Source organism: Rattus norvegicus, chromosome Y (genome assembly GCF_021556685.1).
Source record: "Rattus norvegicus strain SHRSP/BbbUtx chromosome Y, alternate assembly SHRSP_T2T, whole genome shotgun sequence".
In the NCBI taxonomy this organism is placed as follows: domain Eukaryota; kingdom Metazoa; phylum Chordata; class Mammalia; order Rodentia; family Muridae; genus Rattus; species Rattus norvegicus.
The window spans coordinates 48653636-48675487 of record NC_141555.1 but is presented as its reverse complement, the minus strand read 5'-3'; the positions used below and the strand labels follow the sequence as shown (position 1 = coordinate 48675487).

The 21852-nt window shown below is 39.0% G+C and overlaps 1 pseudogene; it reads right to left on the bottom strand.

Moving 5' to 3' along the window:
* Positions 1-873: 873 nt before the first annotated feature.
* LOC147998028 (olfactory receptor 5B2-like) lies at positions 874-1498 on the bottom strand (annotated as a pseudogene).
* Between the last annotated feature and the right edge of the window lie 20354 nt (positions 1499-21852).

Here is a 21852-nt window from a genome sequence, read left to right as displayed (position 1 = left end):
CTAGTTTTAGTATCACTGTAATTTATATTTTAAAATCTTCCATATTGTCTGCACACCAAAATGGAATTCTATTTTTCTTTCATTATACACATAAAGACCCAAGATTCTAATTTTATTTTATTGGGGAATAACAACCAGTATCTAATTTTCTAACACTAGCTGACCTTTTATATTAGTCTTCTGTCACTTGTAAACTCATTTATTTTCCTTTATAATGTGTGCATGCATGCAGATGTGTTTGTGTGTGTGTGTGTGTGTGTGTGTGTGTGTGTGTTTGTGTTTATCTGAAACTATGATGTTGATTTTGAGAATCACCCGGCTGAAATTCTTTTCCAACACCCTGTTAGAAATCATAAAAGGGAAGAATGATTACTCCTGTTCCAAAATCATAGGCGCTGGGTGCCCAAATCTGACATGTGGACTGACCAAATGGTACACAAAGCAGAGTCTAACAATTCACTCCCCTGAGAACTACTTAGGAGTTCCAGTCCAGTGAAATGAATTTACATGTACTGAGGAATATGGAATTGTAGCAAAATGAGCTGAGATCACTTGGAAGTATTTCTTGGAAGATCTCCAAATAGCTAAGAAAGGATACAGAGAACTTTCAAGACCCTGAGACATTAGCATGTGGTTTAAACTCTGCCCAGATCAAAATATTTAAGTACTGGACTAATCTACTAAACTTATTTAATAGTAATCGTACTTTACCACTGTTTGCAATTAAGAAAGGTGGTGAATGTAGAGAACACTCTAAAACAAAGTTATGTTTCTAAAAGTTTGTTTCAAGACAGCCAGAAAGAGCACAGTGGTTTTGTTTTCTTTCTTTCACAGACTATGCACCTTTTTGAAAAAGCACTCTGTGATCCTCAATTACCTATTTGTTATCACAACTTTCTTCAGACCCAGAGTTTTTCTCAATGCAGCCTTGACTTCTTGTTTATTTAGGCTTTAGATGATGGTGTTCAGCATGAATGTCACTGCTGTATAGACCAAGAGATTATCAACTCCTGATGGGTGATTAGATTTGGGCCTCAAGTAGTTTTGTCCCAAACCTATAGGGCATCCCATTCTCCATGAAATAATTGCCAAATGGACACACAGACCGCGACTCATTTGGGTTGCATAGTGAAGCTGGGCCATACGCTGGGCAAAGGCATGGGTGCCAATATGCATCACTCAGTTATACCAAAAAGTGTGAAGAAAAACATCTGTGTGGTACATCCCTCCTGAGAGAGTCGTAAGTACAAGGCTCTCCACACCTTAGGTGTGACAAAGCCCATGTAACCAATTTCCAGGATACATAAGTTCACCAGAAAGAAGTACATGGGGGTGTGTAGAGATGGACTGGTGAAGATAGCTAAGGCAATGAGAGAAGAATGTGGGTGAACAGAAGGAAGCATTCTCCAGGGACCTCAGAGAACTTGGCATTTGCAAAGCATTTGACAGTCAAGCCCTTCTCCTGCCACAAAGAGCAATTGACATAATTGACACTCATCTCCAGAAACACAGAACAGTAAGCAATTTTTAGGATTATTGTAGATGAGAGATATTAATTTTTTAGTATTTTAAAGCCTCAGTTACTTCAGAGTCAAAGTCAGTCTGCAGTTACAAAAATCAAAGCTTAGAAAAGATTTTTTTCTCACATAATTTCATATCTTATACTTTCTCTCTTAACACCAGGGAATTTTTCAAAGTGTGCTAAGCATTGAGCCAAGTGTCCAAATATTTACAAAAGAATTTGGAAACATGTAGTCCTGGACTAATGATGCTCAGGCGGAAGATTTACCTTCGGTTTAAGTTCAGTTTCACAGGATGTATAAGCAATCATTCAAACGAAGGAAAAGAAAACCTTGAGTGTATCTCGATTTTTACACATTCTTATCATTAACTAGTTATCAATGTTATACAGAAAAACTGATCCACCCACTCATCTCTATGCTTTCCTGATGCCACAGGTATAGTCTCTCCAACCACCCTGTGTGTGTGTGTGTGTGTGTTTGTGTGTGTGTGTGTGTGTGTTGGGCCCAGATTTTTCTCTGTTTGCCATTATGAATATTCAAACCCACACAATAAAGTTATCATTTCCTCAAGACTCATCATTTTTGAAGATGAATTAAAATCAAATAATCATTGGATAAATAAATAATTACTGGTTTACATACATAAATTTAAAGGCAGTGAACATCTAGATGTCTGCACAATAATGATGTGGACAGAAACAAATCTTAAGAAGTGTAAAATGAGCCATGAAAGAGAAGAAGGATCAACCAAACAACACCATAATTCTTCATGATGCATCGTTCAATATGGCAGCTGTTATCTGTAACTTAATAGTTCCAGTCTCTTTTTTTTTTTGGTTCTTTTTTTTTGGAGCTGGGGACAGAACCCAGGGCCTTGTGCTTCCTAGGCAAGCGCTCTACCACTGAGCTAAATCCCCAACCCCTCCAGTCTCTTTATAGAACATGTTTTCTTAGAGAGAGTATGATTGCGTAGGCTTTAAATTACTGTTTTCTTAATATTGTTCATGATATTCTATCAATCAGACTATTGATTTATATTTAAAAAAAGAGAAAAAAGAGGTGGTGTCTTGATATGTATTCCAGGCTAACCTGAAATTCCTAGTTCCTCTCCCTCGGTCTCTTAAATGTGGGTATTGTAAGAGCAAGACATGGTGCCTTGCTTGATAGAAATTTCTTCCTATTCTTTCATCTCAACATCTTAAAATTCTACCAAATTGCCTGTATTTCTGTACACATAGTATCTATGCAGTTCATTCCTCTTTGCTCACTTTTGCATCAGGCAGCTGCTGTATTCTTGCTTGGTTACTTACATGGAAAACTGTTCAGTTCCAGCACAGCCTTGTCTGTTTTCAGATAACATCCTTCTCTTCTGTCTACAGTTAAACTCTGTATTTCACACTGTAACTGATAAAGTAGTTGTTAGCACTGTGGTGGTGACTACATTTCACCTTGTTCAAATTGTAGCCTTATATGGATATTGAATATGGTCTGCAAAGTTCTTATCATTATTTTTACCATACTTACCAATCCGTGAGCTCTCATGTAATGAGAATTTCCAGTGTTTGGCTTATTTTGGCTCCTTAGAGATTCTGTCGGTCCCATCCCATTATATCTTCTGAAGTTCAATCTCATGTCTCTCAAGCATTGAAGATGTGTCAAACTCATTTTTCTCCCAGTTGATATCTTTTCTCTTCAAATGACATAACCTTACCTGTTTTTTTGGGGTGTGTATGTCTTTGCTGAAGTTTGGCTTTTCTTGCCAAAAAATACTTTCTCCTTACAAGGGTAGAATAGGAGATACCACCTGCCTATTAACTTCTCTCTCTATTCACTTGATATAATGGGATTTCAGAGATTTGTGAGTAGATCAGTCACATGGTTGATCCACAAATCAAACGTGAGTTTCAGTATATCCAAATTATATATACACATGTTACCTATGTTTACAAATACCATATAAGACACACACACACACACACACACACACACATACACATGCACATGCACTCACATGTATGCCACATACACATGTGTGCCTATATATTCATGCAAAACACAGACACAGAGAAACAAAATAGAGAAAGAGCACATGGAGATTGTACATGAATTAAAATGTTAGTATAAACAAAAATGCAGGGTAACAGTATTTGTTTACATCCCATTTCACCATTAGATCACTTAAAGAAGCGACTAAGAAAAAATATATTCCCCATTGGATTGCTTCTATGTGAAATAAGTTAATTTCCCAAATCACTTAAGTTGATCTGGAGTTGAATGCTTGTCAGCTACATGAGTCAAGAGCATGTGTGCATGTCTACCAACACACATTTCAGATTTAACTTTGTGTACACTCTGTTTTGGGGAACTTCTCATCATCATACATAATTTTCGTTTCTATTCAATAATTCATCACTAGATTAATTTTCTATTGGGGATAATGAAAAAGATAGCTCCCCAAACATCAACAACAAAAGAGCAAAACAATACGTACTTTCTCATGGGGGCAGGAGACATAATCACGTATACTAGCTTATTAGATCTATTACATTAGATCTGCACCCATTCATGCAAAAGTTATAAAAATCTAACTGTAGAGAACATGAGACAGACTTAAAGCTCTGACAATTATTAAGCAGTAGGTTTGTTGTAGATAGTTGACTTCTCAGTGGACTTTGCTCTTGTAGAAAAATTACTGGAATGCAGAGGATTCTATTGTGATGGATTTCACACTTATTTTGATGTTTTGTAAATATGTCTCAATTTTCAATTAAAACAAACAAATTAACAAAAACAAATAAACAACCTTCCCACAGCTAACACAGAAAATGAATACTTTTATAATTTGAAATATTTTTAAAGAAACTTTCTTTTCTTTTTTCTGTGTGTATAATAGGGCAACATATTTATTGTTCAGAGGCATAAAGTACAGACTACTGAGAAGCTAAGATGAAATAGTTATAAACCTGTCACATTATCAAAATATTCCATTTGCATAGCAGCATGGAAAGGTCGGTATACATTGTGACCCATTTTTTTCAATTATTTTTATTTATTTAATACTTAATAATAATTCTTTGGTTTCCAGGCAAACATCCCCCTCCCCCCTCCCCTTCCTTATGGGTGTTCCCCTACCAACCCTCCCCCCATTGCCACACTCCCCCAGACAGTCTAGTTCACAGGGGGTTCAGTCTTAGCAGGACCCAGGGCTTCCCCTTCCACTGGTGCTCTTACTAGGATATTCATTGCTACCTAAGAGGTCAGAGTCCAGGGTCAGTGCATGTATAGTCTTTAGGTAGTGGCTTAGTCCCTGGAAGCTCTGGTTGCTTGGCATTGTTGTACATATGGGGTCTCGAGCCCCTTCAAGCTCTTCCAGTTCTTTCTCTGATTCCTTCAACGGGGGTCCTATTCTCAGTTCAGTGGTTTGCTGCAGGCATTCACCTGTATTTGCTGTATTCTGGCTGTGTCTCTCAGGAGCGATGTACATCAGGCTCCTGTCGGTCTGCACTTCTTTGCTTCATCCATCTTGTCTAATTGGGTGTCTGTATATGTATGGGACACATGTGGGGCAGGCTCTGAATGGGAGTTCCTTCAGTCTCTGTTTTAATCTTTGCCTCTCCCTTCCCTGCCAAGGGTATTCTTGTTCCCCTTTTAGAGAAGGAGTGAAGCATTCACATTTTGATCATCTGTCTTGAGTTTCATTTGTTCTAGGCATCTAGGGTAATTCAAGCATTTGGGCTAATAGCCACTTATCAGTGACTGCATACCATGTATGTCTTTCTGTGATTGGGTTAGCTCACTCAGGATGATATTTTCCAGTTCCAACCATTTGCCTACGAATTTCATAAAGCCGTTGTTTTTGATAGCTGAGTAATATTCCATTGTGTAGATGTACCACATTTTCTGTATCCATTCCTCTGTTGAAGGGCATCTGGGTTCTTTCCAGCTTCTGGCTATTATAAATAAGGCTGCGATGAACATAGTAGAGCACATGTCTTTTTTATATATTGGGACATATTTTGGGTATATGCCCGAGAGAGGTATAGCTGGATCCTCAGGCAGTTCAATGTCCAATTTTCTGAGGAACCTCCAGATTGATTTCCAGAATGGTTGTACCAGTCTGCAATCCCACCAACAATGGAGGAGTGTTCCTCTTTCTCCGCATCCTCGCCAGCATCTGCTGTCACCTGAGTTTTTGATCTTAGCTATTCTCACTGGTGTGAGGTGAAATCTCAGGGTTGTTTTGATTTGCACTTCCCTTATGACTAAAGATGTTGAACATTTCTTTAGGTGTTTCTCAGCCATTCGGCATTCCTCAGCTGTGAATTCTTTGTTTAGCTCTGACCCCATTTTTTAATAGGGTTATTTGTCTCCCTGTGGTCTAACTTCTTGAGTTCTTTGTATATTTTGGATATAAGGCCTCTATCTGTTGTAGGATTGGTAAAGATCTTTTCCCAATCTGTTGGTTGCCGATTTGTCCTAACCACAGTGTCCTTTGCCTTACAGAAGCTTTGCCGTTTTATGAGATCCCATTTGTCCATTCTTGATCTTAGAGCATAAGCCATTGGTGTTTTGTTCAGGAAATTTTTTCCGGTGCCCATGTGTTCCAGATGCTTCACTAGTTTTTCTTCTATTAGTTTGAGCGTATCAGGTTTGATGTGGAGGTCGTTGATCCACTTGGACTTAAGCTTTCTACAGGGTGATAAACATGGATCAATCTGCGTACTTCTACATGTTGACCTCCAGTTGAACCAGAACCATTTGCTGAAAATGCGATCTTTTTTCCATTGGATGGTTTTTACTCCTTTGTAAAAAATCAAGTGACCATAGGTTTGTGGGTTTATTTCTGGGTCTTCAATTCTATTCCATTGGTCTATCTTTCTGTCTCTGTACCAATACCATGCAGTTTTTAATCACTATTGCTCTGTAATACTGCTTGACTTCAGGGATAGTGATTCCCCCTGAACTCCTTTTATTGTTGAGGATAGTTTTAGCTATGCTGTGTTTTTTGTTATTCCAGATGAATTTGCAAATTGTTCTGTCTAACTCTTTGAGGAATTGGATTGGGATTTTGATCGGGATTGCATTGAATCTGTAGATCGCTTTTGGCAAAATGGCCATTTTTACTATATTAATCCTGCCAATCCATGAGCATTGGAGATCTTTCCATCTTCTGAGGTTTTCTTCAATTTCTTTCTTCAGTGTCTTGAAGTTCTTATTGTACAGATCTTTTACTTGCTTGGTTAAAGTCACACCGAGGTACTTTATATTATTTGGGTCTATTATGAAGGGTGTCGTTTCCCTAATTTCTTTCTCGGCTTGTTTCTCTTTTGTGTAGAGGAAGGCTACTGATTTATTTGAGTTAATTTTATACCCAGCCAATTTGCTGAAGTTGTTTATCAGCTTTAGTAGTTCTCTGGTGGAACTATTGGGATCACTTAAATAAACTATCATATCATCTGCAAATAGTGATATTTTGACCTCTTCTTTTCTGATCTGTATCCCGTTGACCTCCTTTTGTTGTCTGATTGCTCTGGCTAGAACTTCAAGAACTATATTGAATAAGTAGGGAGAGAGGGGGCAGCCTTGTCTAGTCCCTGATTTTAGTGGGATTGCTTCAAGTTTCTCTCCATTTAGTTTAATATTAGCAACTGGTTGGCTGTTTATGGCTTTTACTATGTTTAGGTATGGGCCTTGAATTCCTATTCTTTCCAGTACTTTTATCATGAAGTGGTGTTGAATTTTGTCAAATGCTTTCTCAGCATCTAATGAAATGATCATGTGGTTTTGTTCTTTCAATTTGTTTATATAATGGATCACGTTGATGGTTATCTGTATATTAAACCATCCCTGCATGCCTGGGATGAAGCCTACTTGATCATGGTGAATGATTGTTTTGATGTGCTCTTGGATTCGGTTTGCCAGAATTTTATTGAGTATTTTAGCATCGATATTCATAAGGGAAATTGGTCTGAAGTTCTCTTTCTTTGTTGTGTCTTTGTGTGGTTTCGGTATAAGAGTAATTGTGGCTTCATAGAAGGAATTCGGGAGTGATCCATCTGTTTCAATTTTGTGGATTAGTTTGGATAATATTGGTATGAGGTCTTCTATGAAGGTTTGATAGAATTCTGCACTAAAATCGTCTGGACCTGGACACTTTTTGGTTGGGAGACCTTTAATGACTGCTTCTATTTCCTTAGGAGTTATGGGGTTGTTTAACTGGTTTATCTGTTCCTGATTTAACTTCGGTACCTGGTATTTGTCTAGGAAATTGTCCATTTCCTGTAGATTTTCTAGTTTTGTTGAATATAGGCTTTTATAGTAAGATATGATGATATTTTTTTAATTTTTCTCTGAATCTGTAGGTATGTCTCCCTTTTTATTTCTAATTGTGTTAATTTGGACACACTCTATGGGTCCTCTCGTTAGTCTGGCTAAGGGTTTATCTATCTTGTTGATTTTCTCAAAGAACCACCTTTTGGTTTTGTTGATTCTTTCTATGGTCTTTTTTGTTTCTACTTGGTTGATTTCAGCTGTGAGTTTGATTATTTCCTGCCTTCTACTCCTCCTGGGTGTATTTGCTTCTTTTTGCTATAGAGCTTTTAGGTGTGCTGTCAAGCTGCTGACATATGCTCTTTCCTGTTTCTTTCTGCAGGCTCACAGCGCTATGAGTTTTCCTCTTAGCATAGCTTTCATTGTGTCCCAAAAGTTTGGGTATGTTGTACCTTCATTTTCATTAAATTCCAAAAAGTTTTTAATTTCTTTCTATATTTCTTCCTTGGCTACGTTATCATTGAGTAGAGCATTGTTCAATTTCCACGTATATGTGGGCATTCTTCCCTTATTGTTATTGAAGACCAGTTTTAGGCTGTGGTGGTCTGATAGCACGCATGGGATTATTTCTATCTTTCTGTACCAGTTGAGGCCCGTTTTTTGACCAACTATATGGTCAATTTTGGAGAAAGTACAATGAGGAGCTGAGAAGAAGGTATATCCTTTTGCTTTAGAATAGAATGTTCTATAAATATCCGTTAAGTCCATTAGGCTCATGACTTCTCTTAGTCTGTCTACATCTCTGTTTAATTTCTGTTTCCAAAATCTGTCCATTGATGAGAGTGGGGTGTTGAAATCTCCCACTATTACTGTGTGAGGTGCAATGTGTGTTTTGAGCTTTAGTAAGGTTTCTTTTACGTATGTAGGTGCCCTTGTATTTGCGGCATAGATATTTAGGATTGAGAGTTCATCTGTTGGATTTTTCCTTTGATGAATATGAAGTGACCTTCCTTATCTTTTTTGATGACTTTTTATTGAAAATTGATTTTATTTGATATTAGAATGGCTACTCCAGCTTGCTTCTTCTGACCATTTGCTTGGAAAGTTGTTTTCCAGCCTTTCACTCTGAGGTAGTGTCTGTCTTTGTCTCTGAGGTGTGTTTCCTGTAGGCAGCAGAATGCAGGGTCCTAGTTGCATATCCAGTTTGTTAATCAATGTCTTTTTATTGGGGAGTTGAGGCCATTGATGTTGAGAGATATTAAGGAATAGTGATTATTGCTTCCTCTTATATTCATATTTGGATGTGAGGTTATGTTTTTGTGCTTTTCTTCTCTTTGTTTTGTTGCCAAGACGATTAGTTTCTTGCTTCTTCTAGTGTACAGCTTGCCTCCTTATGTTGGGCTTTTCCCTTTATTATCCTTTGTAGTGCTGGATTTGTAGAAAGATATTGTGTAAATTTGGTTTTGTCATGGAATATCTTGGTTTCTCCATCTATGTTAATTGAGAGTTTTGCAGGATACAGTAACCTAGGCTGGCACTTGTGTTCTCTTAGGGTCTGTATGACATCTGTCCAGGATCTTCTGGCTTTCATAGTTTCTGGTGAAAAGTCTGGTGTGATTCGGATAGGTCTGCCTTTATATGTTACTTGACCTTTTTCCCTTACTGCTTTTAATATTCTTTCTTTATTTTGTGTGTTTGGTGTTTTGACTATTATGTGACGGGAGGTGTTTCTTTTCTGGTCCAATCTATTTGGAGTCCTTAGGCTTCTTGTATGCCTTTGGGTATATCTTTTTTAAGTTAGGGAAGTTTTCTTCTATGATTTCGTTAAAGATATTAACTGGTCCTTTGAGCTGTGAGTCTTCACTCTCTTCTATACCTATTATCCTTAGGTTTGATCTTCTCATTGAGTCCTGGATTTCCTGTATGTTTTGGACCAGTAGCTTTTTCTGCTTTACATTAACTTTGACAGTTGAGTCAATGATTTCTAGGGAATCTTCTGCTCCTGAGATTCTCTCTTCCATCTCTTGTATTCTGTTGGTGAAGCTTGTATCTACAGCTGCTTGTCTCCTCTTTTGTTTTTCTATATCCAGGGTTGTTTCTATGTGTTCTTTCTTGATTTCTTCTATTTCCATTTGTAATTCCTTCAACTGTTTGATTGTGTTTTCCTGGAATTCTTTCAGGGATTTTTGTGTCTCCTCTCTAAGGGTTTCTACTTGTTTATTTATGTTTTCCTGGAATTCTTTCAGACATTTTTGTGATTCCTCTCTGTAGGCTTCTACTTGCTCTCTAAGGGAGTTCTTCACGTCTTTCTTGAAGTCCTCCAGCATCATTATCAAATATGATTTTGAAACTAGTTCTTGCTTTTCTGGTGTGTTTGGATATTCCATTTTTAGTTTGGTGGGAGAATTGGGCTCCGATGATGCCATGTAGTCTTGGTTTCTGTTGCTTGGGTTCCTGCGCTTGCCTCTCGCCATCAGATTATCTCTAGTGTTACTTTGTTCTGCTATTTCTGACAGTGGCTAGACTGTCCTATAAGCCTGTGCATCAGGAGTGCTGTAGACCTGTTTTCCTGTTTCCTTTCAGCTAGTTATGGGGACAGAGTGTTCTGCTTTCAGGCGTGTAGTTTTTCCTCTCTACACGTCTTCAGCTGTTCCTGTGGGCCTGTGTCTTGAGTTCACCAGCAGGTGACTTGCAGGGGAAAAGTTGGTCCTACATGAGGTTCCGAGGCTCAGGTGTGCTCGTGGGGTACTGCCTAAGTCCTCTCTGCGGCGGCAGCAACCGAGAAGATCTGCGCCGCTCTTTCTGGGAGCCTCTGTGCACCAGGGTTACAGATGGCATTTGGTGTTTTCCTCTGGCATCTGGATGTGCGCAGAGTGCAGTCTCTTCTGGTTTCCCAGGCGTGTCTGCCTCTCTGTAGGTTTAGTTCTCCCTCCCACAGGATTTGGGTGCAGAGAACTGAAACTTCCTTTTCATAAGTAGTTTCTGTATTTGTATAGGTAGCTCTCTAGCTAGAGAGTAAGGCCTTTCCTCTGCCAGTTAAATATCCAGAAAATCACCTCAAGAACCAGAATGTTATATTTACATTTAAATTTGTGCAATAAAAATTATTCGCAGGAAATCTTGAGGCTGCAGGACAGGTTCACACATCGGCCCACCCCAGCCCACATCCCTGATGCAAGGAGAAATTGAACAGTGCTTCTGGACACTGGGATATAGGAACAGTCAGCTACCTGTACCCACGGTTCTGGTCTGTACCGAGGACTGCACTGAATGGCAAAACAGTTCCCTGTATCCAAATCCCATAGGGGTGAGAGTTGGACCCTCAAGAGTGTGGATTTCCTGAAAAGTCAGAGGAGAATACCCACCTTCCCACCGTACAGTCCCAAGCGTGTTTCCCACAGTCCAACTTTGGCCATGGAGGGCAAGGTCATACAGAAACAACCAGGGTCATGATCATTTGATTCCTGCCTGCAGCTAGAGCTGGACGAATGTCTCCAGGAGTGCCTACACTCATGAGAACAGAACACCTGTTCACAGGAAAGTCTAAAAGAAAACAGGAAAAAAGTTCTACAACAGTGCTGACACAGAGGACTACAGCAGGGTCAAGTCACTCTCAGAAGCAGCATGACAAGCAAATACCAGAGACAACCCAATGAAGAGGGTCAAGCATAGAAACCTAAGAAACAAAAACCAATACTACGTGGCATCAGCAGAGCCCAGTTTTCCCACCAAAGAAAATACTGGATATTTAAACACACCAGAAAAGCAAGATTTAGATTTAAAATCACAGTCATTGATAATGATGGAGGACTTTGAGAGAAACCTAAAGAATTCCCTTAGAAAAATGCAGGAAAACACAAGTGAACAAGTAGAAGCCCTTCGAGAGGAAACACAAACATCCATGAAAGAATTACAGGAAACATGACCAAACAAGTATACGACTTGAAAATAGAAATAGAAATAATAAAGAAAGCAAAAAGTTGACAAAGAAGGAGAGAGAAAAACCAAGGAAGAGACAAGGAGCTGTAGATACAAGAATCACCAACAGAAGGCAAGAGATAGAAGAGAGAATCTCAGGGACAAGAGATTCCATAGAAATCATCGACACAACTGATGAAGATAATGGAAAACAAAAAGTTCCTGGCCCAAAACATACAGGAAATCCAGGACAAAATGAAAAGTTCAAACCTGAGGCTAATAGGTATAGAAGAAGAGATGACTCCCAACTTAAAGGGCCAGTAAATATCTTCAACAACATTAAAAAAGAAAACTTCCCTATCCTAAAAAATTGATGCCCATGAACAAACAAGAAGCCCACAGAACTCCAAATAGATTGGAGCAGAAGAGAAATTCCTCCCATCACATAATAGTCAAAACACCAAATGTGCAAGACAAAGAAAGAATATAAAAAGCAGTAAGGGAAAAAGTCCAAGTGATATATATATATATATATATATATATATATATATATATATATATATATATATATATGTATTCAGATCTATAAGAATTACACCAGACTTCTCACCAGAGACTATGAAACTGAGAATACTCTGGACAGATGTCAAATAGACCCTAAGAGAGCACAATTCCCAGACCTGGTTACTGTATCCAGTAAAACTTTCAAGTAATAGAGACAAAGAAACCAAGATATTCCATGAAAAAACCAAATTTATGAAATCACTTTCAGCAAATCCAGGCCTACAAAAGATAATAAATGGAAAACACCAACACAAGGAGAGAAAATACATCATACCGAAAACAAGAATATAATTTCCTTGCAATGAAATGAAAAGAGGTAATCAAACATAATTCTACCTCTAACTAGAAAAATAAATAACTCTCAACATCAATGAACTGAATTCCCCAATGAAAAGTCACCGACTCACAGAAGGGATACATAAAGAGTATCGAGCATTTTGCTGTAGGCAGTAAACACACCTCAGAGACAAAGACGAATACTACCTAAGAGTACATGGCTGGAAAACAAATTTCCAAGAAAATTGCCTGAAGAAGCAAGCTGAAGTTGGATTATAATGTCAAATAAAATTGAACTTCAAACAAAAGTCTTTAAAAAGGTAAGGATGGACATGGCTTTCTAAGGAGGATAAGAAGGATGATGACTTCATAGTCATCAAAGGAAAAATCCACCAAGATGAACTCTCAATCATATATATCTATACTCCAAATGAAAAGGCACCTGCATTCATAAAAGAAACCTTACTAAATTACAAAGCATACATTGCACTTCACATGATAGATAATAGTAGGAGATTTCAACACCCCACCCTCATCACTGGAGAGATCATGGAAATAGGAATTTGAAAGAGATGTAGAGAAACTAAATGAATTTATGAACCAGATTTATTTAACAGATATTTATAGAACATTCCATCCTAAAAATAAAATGATATACATTATTTTCAGAACCTCCTGGAACCTTCTCCAAAATTAACCATACAATCAGTCACTAAACAGGCCTCAACATATGCAGGAAGATAGATATAATCCCATGCATTATATCAGACCACCACACACAAAGACTGGTCTTCAATACTAATAATAATGACAGAAAGCTCACGTATACATGGAAGTTGAACAATGCTCTACTTTATGACAACTTGGTCAAGGAAGAAATAAAGAAAGAAATTAAAGACACCTTAGAACTTAATGAAAATGAAGGTACAACATTCCCAAACATATGTGACACAATGAAAGCAGTACTAAGAGAATAACTTATAGGTCTGAATGCTTGGGAGAAGAAACAGGAGAGAGCATATATCAGCAGCGTGACAGCACACGTAAAATCTCTAGAAGAAAAAGAAATAAGTGAACCCAAGAGGTGTAGAAGGTAGGAAATAATCAAACTCAGAGCTGAAATGAACCAAGTAGAAACAAAAAGGAGTTTACAAAGAATCAACAACAACAGAAGCTGTTTCTTTGAGAAAAACAACAAGATATATAAACCCTTAGCAGACTAACCAGAGCTCACAGAGACAGTATCCAAATTAAGAAAATCAGGAATGAAAAGGGATACATAACAACAGAATCTGAAGAAATTCCAAAAATCAGGAGATTCCAATATAAAAGTCTATATACAAGAAAACTGGAAAATATGGAGGAAATGGACAATTTTCTAGACAGATACCAGGTAGCCACGTTAAATCGGGGTCAAATAAACTATCTCAACACTCCATAAATCCTAAAGAAATAGAAGCAGTTATTAAAGGTCTCCCAAACAAAACCCTGTTCCGCATGTGTTCAGGGCAGAATTTTATTAAACCTTCATAGAAGACTTCATGCAAGTACTGTGCAAACTAGTACACAAAACTAGCTGAAACGGAGTACTACCAAATTGCTTCTATGAAGCCAAATTACTCTTTTATCTACACTTCACAAAGACCCAACAAAGAAAGAGAACTTCAGACCAATTTCCTTTATGAATATTGACTCAAAAATACTCAATAAAATTCTTGCAAACCGAATCTAATAAACAATCATCCATCATGATCAGGGATGCAGGGATGTTTTAATATACAAAAAACCATCAATGTTATCCAACGTGTAAACAAACTCAAAGATAAGGACACATGGTCTTTTCATTAGATGCTGAGAAAGCATTTGACAAAATTCAACAGATTAGGGAGCAGCGCGAAAAACAAAGATGGCAATGACATCCAGTCCTGCCTTGTAGTAAATGACTTAACGCACATGCGCAGGCTTGTCCCCTTGCCAGGGTGGCTGTAGAATAATGAGGTGATCTGGCGCCCCCCTGTGGCTAATAACAGTACTGCGCTTACACAGGTTTTGCACCTGTTGTCAGTTCGACGGGATGGTAATAAGCTAATGAGGGATTCATGCTCCGCCAATCCCTGAAGGACAAGTAGCAAGGGTGATAGTGGGGTGATTGGTGCTCCACCAATCTCTGAAGGACAATTTGCATAGCCACAGCCTGTTGTGTTTATAAAGCCAGCACTCTTGCTGCTCGAGGTCCCCATATCACCAAAGAGGTGGTCCTGCAATAAAGGCTGTTGTGAGAATCCGACTGTGTTGCGTATTCCTTGCGGTCTGATGTGGCCGTGGCAACTGGTGGCCCTTGCGGACACCTGCGGACATTCTTGTGGATTCAGAACTCTTCAGTTTCAGGATGGCAACATTGGTAAATTCCCGGATAAGAGATGATACGTTTCTCTGGAAAAAAAAAAAAAAGAAAAAAGAAAATAAAGAAGATGAAAGCCTTGGTATAGAGGTCGAAAGGTTTCTGAAGATGAAAGCCTTGGTATAGAGGTCAAAAACTTTGTGAAGACGAAAGTCTTGGTATAGAGGCAGAAATGTTTGTGGACTGTGGCAGCTGTAAGTAATTTATCCGCAGCTGTAAGTAATCTATCCGCAGGTGTTGCAGAAGCTTTAGATGTTCAGGGTAATATTAATAGTCAGTTGAAAACGGGAATTTTGCTGCTGTTTCAAAGGGTTGATTTGCTCCAGGAACAAGTGGATATTGTGATGGGTGTGATTCTGAGTTTTAAGGTTATATTATTACTCTGGGAAAGAGGAAAAGATTCAAGGTTTTCTGGTTTCAGACTAAGGAACACAGTATTATGGGAGAAAGATTTTTTCTTTGTGTTTTTAAAAGGTGTGATTAGGCTCTGGAAACCTCACAGAGTCATACTGATCAGATTTGATAGAGGTCGAACGCCTGAAAAATTTATTCAGGAGAATAAAACAAAAAGATATCTCGATTCTAAACTTTTGTCTTCAGAATTGTACAGAGTGTGCCTACTTGGATTCCTGGTCTCAAGAACTTTCAGCTGGGACCAGTCAGGACACATCAGCTACAGCAATCATTTCATTTTTTCTACCTCCTACCCCAGGACATCTCAACCACCATGTACAGCTTGATGGAGTTAATGTAATTGGGTTGTGAGTGGAAAAATTCCTATTGGAATCTGGGTCCCTTTGGTGGAACACCATCTAGTTCTTTTCCTCTGTGTCTATTGTCTGTCCTTGGTGCACCAAGCTGTCCATGTATGTCAATTTATATCTGGGTTTTGCTTCTTGTTGCTTGAATGTTTTGTGTTTCATGTTTAAAAGAAAAGGTTAAAATTTTAAATGCTGGTTGATTCACCCATTGATGTAGCTTTAACTCCTTTCAAGGAAGGAACCAATAAATAAAATTTCAATTGGCTTTTGGAGACTGCATCAGTAGCTAGAAGCCTAAGTCAGCTGGGAAAGCTCCCCAGGGGCTGGCTAAATGTTTATACTAGTCGATCCTAAAGAAACCAGGAGCTTCACAGCTTCTAAGGTAATAAAACTGATGGCTGTTTCTCTTAGAAAATCTTTGTGATTATTAGACGCAACAGGTGACAAGGTGTTTCTCTTAAAATTACTGCTAGAAAAAGTAAAAAATGGTGACTGATTTAAATATTAAAGGTATGTGTAGCCACTTCAATTTTGTTTCTGTTTGGTTTTAAATGTATAAATATTCTCTACAAGCCTTGGGTATGGACTATTGACTTTTAAGTTTTTGGATGTGTTAAAAAAATGTAACATTGTTAACAGAAAGTTGACATCAAACTGGTAAATTTGGAAGGAGTCATCATAGACAACACGTGGCATGAGGCAATCTAGGGAAACAGGTCTAAATTGGGATGATATTTTTATGGAAATCTTATCCTAGAAACCAGGCTTCTAAAAGATTTTAAGGCAAAGTCTCTTTGTTGCAGTATTGGAGACCGCACCATCATGCGTTCATATGTAGGAATTGGCAGTCAAACCTTGTAGTATGAAGGATATACTCGGTGTTTTGGAGACTGGATTTGGGGATGATGAGACTGATCTCGAGGAAGAGGCTGCTCAGTGTAAGGGGGAGAGATATGATCCAGACTGGCTGCATGCTACTGCCACATGGCAACGAGGCAGACAATTAGGCAAGAAAGCGCTTATACCAAAAGCACCTCCATATAACCCTCAATATAATTTTGGATTTATCCCCATATTTCTCCTAATACGACCCTTTAATATTACGCTTCTGCTGTTGCACAGCTTGCTATGTTAGGCGTTAAATCTTGTATTCAGCATTTTGGTATTTTACCCAAGAGAATTATTATAGCATTTACAACTGCTCAGATAAAAACAATGTTTGCCTTGATAGAAGATTGGGCCATATTATTCTGTAGTTTTGAAGGAAAGAGAGTTTGAAAATATCATTATCCTAACGATCCTTGGCTATAATTTTTTTTTTTTTTGAGTTTGGGACCGAACTCAGGGCCTTGCACTTGCTAGGCAAGAGCTCTACCGCTGAGCTAAATCCCCAACCCCACTACAAATTTTTCATTGAACATCCAGTGATTTTTCCAAAGGTCACTGCATCATAGCCTTTGTCTGGAGTGTTAAATATATATACAGATTGCTCCAAAACAGGTGATTTCGAGATCTAGGGAAGCTGTTTTGTCTTTCCACAGAATCAAGGAAATCCAATTTGGGTATCTGAATACTTGATTCGAAGATTGCCTTCTTCTCTTCCTGAAGATGAAACTATGAGCCCTACTATAACTGGGAATGGTAACCCAGGTTGTTTTACTCACCTTGTGGGACTATTGCCAGATCCTGGACAGTACACATGCCAGTTCATAGCAATTCAATTGTTTTGCCAACCTTTTTCTCTACCTCCTGTTTGCGTGATGTTCCCTGTATAGTGCCAAATGGAGAAATGCCCCAACGGTATGCCGCCACTAACTTCTCTGTGTCGCATACCTTATGTTTTACTGTTAAGAACATAGTACCCTGCCCTGTGTATGGTGTGTAGAGCCACATTTCAACATTCAATATAATATAAGCTCTAATGTGAGCAATGTACCCATTTGGCATCTGGCCTCCTATTAGCTATTTAAAGGATAGATTTAGTTCAAGAACAAATTGAAGCACTGTGTCATATGACACAGCTGTCTTGTGTTTCCTCCCTTAGAGGTTTATGCATTACTCCTTTGCAAGCTAACTTTTCTCAGCCTTCTCAACAGAGCAAAGCAATCTTGAATTATATGAAAGGGAACTATTCCATGAAAGCAGAGCAACTATCAAGACAATTGCTGATGTAGATTGCTGCCTTAACAGCGCTAGGTTGGACCCTATCACAGATGAAGATTTTACCTCATGGATTATCAATGCTTTCTCCCTTTTTTAAGCGTGGACTGGCATGTTTGCCTGGGGAGCTATTTTCCTCCTTCGATGGGGAGTATGTCTCTGGCTTATTGGCCATTTAAAAAGACAACATTCAAGAAACAAAGCGGTTGTTTCCCAGGCTATGTTCGTCTTTGAAAATGGTGCTTCTCCCAACATAGGGCTGGCCTCTTTAAAAGATTAAGAGTTCGCCCTAGATTATTTTTGTCACTGTCCATCTTTGTATCCAGCGATGGTCAACATTCCTCGAGTTCGGACCAACCTAAGACACGAGGTCCGGTGGTGGTATGGTTACACAACGATGAGTATGGCTGAGTGATCATCAGGAGAGACCTAAGACAGGAGCAATAAAAAGATTGGCGTGACATCCAGATCTAGACCAGTCACTTTATTAAACAAAAAAGGGGGAGAAGTGGTGAGCAGCATGGTAAAAGAAAGATGGTGCCGACATCCAGTCCCATGTGGTAGTAAAGACTTATCGCAGATGCACAAGCTTGTCCTCTTGCCAGTGCAGCCTTAGGATAATGAGGTGATCCGGAGCCCTCCTGTGGTGAACATTGGTACTGCGTACTGCACAATGGCGGAATTTGAACCTGGCATCAGTTGTATGGGACAGTTATGTGGTAATGAGGGACTCATGCTCCACCAATCCATGAAGGAAAATTAGCAGGAGTGATAGTGGGGTGATTCGTGCTGCACCAATCCCTGAAGGACAATTAGCATAGGCACAGCCTGTTGTGTATATAAGGCGAGAGCTTTTGCTGCTCGAGGTCCCTGTATCAGCAAAGAGATGGTCCTGCAATAAAGTCTGTTGAGAAGAATCTGACCATGTTGTGTATTCCTTGCCGGCCGAGGTTAATGTTATACTTCAGTATAAAAGTCTTAGAAAGATCAGGAATTGAAGACCCATTTCTAAACATAGTGAAAGAAACATACAGCAAACCTCTAGATAACAAACTAAATGGAGAGTAACTTGAAGCAATCTCACTAAAATCAGGGACTAGACAAGGCTGCCCAACTCTCTCCCTACTAATTCAAAACAGGATCCCATGTCATAGCCAGAGAAACCAGACAACAAAAGGAGGTCAAAGGGATACAAATTGGAAGGGAAGATATCAAAATATCACTATTTGTAGATGATATGATAGCATAATTAAGTGACCCCAAAAGTTCCACCAGAGAAGTGCTTAACCTGATAAATAACTTCAGCAAAATGTCAGGGTATAAAATTAACTCATGCATACCAGTAGCCTTTCTCTCCTCAATGGATAAACAGGTTGAGATAGAAAATAATGACATCACAAACTTCACAATAGTCCCAAATTGAAGTGCCCGTCTCTACCAGCAAGGAAGAGGCGACACCCTTGGATTCTTCTTTAACAGCCTTTATTGCAGGAACAACTCATTGTTGATTCCGAGGACCCCGGAGAACAAAGGCACTTGCCTTAAGTACAATACAGACAGTGACTCTAAACTTGTCCTCTGGGGATTGGTGGCGTGGACATATCTTATTAACATGCTTATCATCTTTGGCCTTGTAAAATGCCAGAAGAAAGCTAAAGACATGGCTTAATGGTTGTATACCACAAATGACCACTAGATGTCAGTGCCATCTTTAGTTGCTTCCAACATCTCCCTCTTTTATGTTTTATTTAAAAATGAATCCATTAGGTGGAGATAGTGGTCTGGGAGAGATCAGACATGCCTATCAGAGTGCCCAGCTCAGCCATGGCAAACCACTTTTGCAGTTAGGACTTCACCCCAATGGCTAGAGATGACTTATGTACAGCACACTGTTCTGGGCTATACGTGTGTGTTAAATTTTAGGGGAGAAACTGGGCAGAGGGGCATTAGACCAGCGCAAATGTTCAAATGGGGTGTGGCCACATCTGTCTATGACTGGTCTAGATCCCGGTGTCATGTCAATATATGTCATTGCTCCTGTCTTAGGTCGTTCCTCTACAAAACTAAGCCTTACCCTTTACTGGAATTACCCTATCACCATCGGGCTCCTGTCTTAGGTTGGTCCGAGCCCAAGGAATGTTGCCTGTTTCTGGATACAATGACTTCACATGACAGAGACAAAATACGATCTAGGGCGAACTCTTAATTTTTCAAATAGGCCAGCCATACACTGGGAGAAGCACCATTTTCAATGGAAGCCATACCCTAGGAAAACAATCACTTTGTGTCTGGCATGCTCTCATGGTAAACGGCAATAAATCCATAGACATGCTCCTCATCCCAAGAGGACAATGGCTCCCGAGGGAAACATGCCAGCCCAATCTTTAAAAAAGGAGAAAGCATTGGTAATTCACGAGGTGAAATCCCCAAACGTGATGGGTTCCATTCTAGTGTTGTTAAGGACATCAATCTGCATCAGCAATTGTCTCGATAATTGTTCCACTTTCATGGACCAGTTTCCTTTAAGATAATTTGTGATTTCTTTGCTCTGTTGAGAATACTGAGAAAGGTTAGCTTGCAAAGGAGTAATACTTAATCCTCTAAGGGAGGAAACAAAGGACAGCTGTGTCATATGATATAATGCCTCAATTTGTTCTTGAATCAAATCCATCCATTGGTTAGCTAATAGAAAGCCAGATGCCAAGTGGGCATTAAATTCTTCTTGTATCTCCAATGCCACTGCAGTTCTTTCCACAGTCTGATTGATAGTCTCAGCAGTCTGTACCTTATTAGTCATAGCAATCGCAGCTGTTGTTGCTGTAGTGGCTGATAGCACAATGACTGACATTATAGCTGCCATAATACCAAAATTTCTTTAGGTTCTTAGTAAATAAAGTATGGGAAAATTATCTGGATTTGTTTCTAGAGGGATAGGCACAAAAGAAGGAATATTGACCATCACTGTGGTATCATTGGTGCCATCCCAGCATTCAGCTAAATAACAGACTACATTAGAGTTATACAATTTAAAGCATTATCGTTTATATTAAAGCTTATCAGAAAAAAGAAAGGTGGTCTCACACATACTGAAGCACCAATGGTAGTATCATTCGCTAAAAGGCCATTAATCTTTACATTTACTAAACTTGTTTTGTTACTGGTCTAGTGGCTGAAATAGTATACAATGCAAAATCTTCACCTAATAATCAAGCAAAAGGAATTAAAGATGTGTATGCTCCCTGCTCATTTGATAATACCCATTGATATCAGGGCCAAAAATTATGCTTGCCAGGTTTATGTCTTTCTCAATCGTACTGAACATTGCCAAGAGGAGGGCAAAATTCAAATCCCGGTAGGAACTGTTTTGATCTATGGAATGAACTCTGACATGGGGTAAATTTAGGTGGAAAGGCTTGATAAGGGGGGCAAGTAGGTAGGACTCTACAACAGGTAGAGTCATCCAGTGTGTGAATACTTTGCCCCGGGGGTGATGGAAAACTACAATTATGCATCATAATCAAGGTTGTAATGTTCAACTTAGAAGAATTAATGATTGACGTGTCTCCACTGCTGAAGAGGCTCCTTGTATAATTTGACTCAAAACAGCCAGGATGGGTCCAGTGCCCATAGCACTGTCACTCACAGGATCTAACCAATAAGCCAATATTGTCCTTTATAGCCATATATAAGGCTGGGAGGAAATTTTAAGAGTTAAATGTATGTAACAAAGAAAGATTAGTGGCAGTATACTGTTGGGGCAATTCTCCATTAGGCACTATACAAGGAACATCATGCAAACAGGATGTGGAGAAAAATGTTGGCAACACAGTAGAATTGCTATGAACTGGCATAAGTACTGGCCAGGATCTGGCAATAGCCCACAGCATGAGTGAATCAACCTGGATTATCATTCCCAGTAGTAATAGTAGGGTTCATAGTCTCATGTTCATATAGAGCAGGAGGCAGTTTGCCAGTCAAA